The following is a 1,932-nucleotide window of genomic DNA, read 5'->3' as shown; positions in this document are numbered from 1 at the left end:
TGAATGTGAGTGTATAGGGTATTGGTCTAGAGCGCTGAGCGGAAGTAGAAGAACAAAAACGGAAGGTGGAAAGGTGCCCGTGCCGCCCCCCTCTCCTCTACTGGGCGGAGTGGGGGAGCGCCCGGAGAGAAGAGGAGGCGGCACGGGCACCTTTCCACCTTCCGTTTTTGTTCTTCTACTTCGCTGAGCGCTCTAGTCCAATACCCTAATGAGATTGGTGCTCGCCACATGCCTGAAAGAAAAACCAGTGAAAATCTGAGAGCAGCCATAAGGGAAATATGCTCCGACTGGCAAATTGATTACAACCGAGTGCACGCGTTTGTGACGGACGGCGGATCAAACATCAAACAAGCAGGCCCGCCCTTCCGCCAAACGAAGTTGCCAGCTCCACTTCGCTGCGCCGGCAACTCCGTTCGGCAGGGGCCGGGCCTGCTTGGCCTGCCGGCGGCGACGGTCGGGCCTTCGGCCTGACCATGCCAGTCTCGCGATTTACCGAAGTGCATAATCAAATAAATAATGTGACCCGTAAATCACTTTGTATGTTTGAGTAAACTAATGCGTCCGGTGAGGGGCCTGCGGCCCTAGAAATTTGCTCCTTGGACATGACAAAAGACTGTAACGGGGCAACACCGTGACTACACCCCACCCTTCTGCTTTGCTTAACAATTAAAACAAAAGCACACGCGCAGATTGTATATTGTAGATTGTATATTGTTTGTCAAACAGTCTTAAAACTTGACTTTTTGCTATTGTTTTTAATATATCTACCTCTAGCTCCTAAACAGTTAAAGATACGGTAAATCGGAGGGTACCATCAGACTCAGAATGTGCTGTGTTGGGGGGTACTTCCTCTGACATTTAACGATTGGACGCCTCCTCGTACGTCTTCATGTTCAACGTGGTCATTTTCACCGTATTTTCGTCGAAAAGACAACTCTAGCGCCCAAACGGTGCAAGATAGAGGCAAACGGACGAAATTTCCGCCCAAGGTACCCTTAGGGCACCATTAAAAATTGATTTTCTACTTTTCGGACCAACCCCTATTTCTTTGTTACCCCCTTTCACCCCCTTAGGGATGGTTGCCAGGATTTGCACCAGACGTTTCGTTGTCCAGGAGTGACCCCTCAGATACCCTGAAATTTGCAGACCTCTAGCTCATCTCCTTCCTCTTACACGGACGACAGACAGACAGACGGACGGACGGACGGACGGACACGAGAGCGGTTGCATAAGCCCCCTTTAATACTTTTTTAAAAGCAGAAGGGCGGGCTAAAAAACGGTGCCCCGCTACGGCCGCTACGACAAGCCGCCCCCGCCGCCCCCGGGCGCCCCCCATGCCCCGCTATTGAGAAGCAGGCTCTGATGATTTTCTATTTTCTCCTAGGGCGAACCAGTGACGGAAGACGTGTATGTCTCGCCCGGCCTCCAGTATTTTCCAGACACCACGAAATGCGCTCTGCTCGTTGCAAGCAGGGTACTTGGCAGAACTGGCGGGCCTAGGGAAGGATTCTGCTCGACAGTGTTGTATGCCGTGATCTCCTAAATATGTTTGAGCGCCTGGACAGCTGGTTAGCATTTGACAGGGTGGCCTCATACTCTGGGTGTTTGTCGTGGCAGGACGGCCGTCCAAAACATTCCATGCTACCCAAAAACGCCCTTAGCCTCGACGTTTCGGCATACCCTGTGCCCCATTCGTATCAGGTAATTTCTACGAATTATTGTGCGTATATGGGTACATGTCAGAAAACTGTTCACATTCGGCTCGCGGATTTTGAAGAAAGTTATTTTGTAAATCCTTTGCAAAGTACCACACTTTCGGATACTTATGGACAGAAGAAGTCATTTGCTGCTCAAAAAAGCATGTCGCCGATGGTTTCTTTATCTTTTTATTTTATCTAGCTCTAATTTTATTGAAATGTCTACGAAAGCCTG

The sequence above is a fragment of the Frankliniella occidentalis genome, unplaced genomic scaffold (genome assembly GCF_000697945.3).
Source record: "Frankliniella occidentalis isolate FOCC.00 unplaced genomic scaffold, Focc_3.1 Scaffold371, whole genome shotgun sequence".
In the NCBI taxonomy this organism is placed as follows: Eukaryota; Metazoa; Arthropoda; class Insecta; order Thysanoptera; family Thripidae; genus Frankliniella; species Frankliniella occidentalis.
This window is presented reverse-complemented; position numbering follows the sequence as displayed.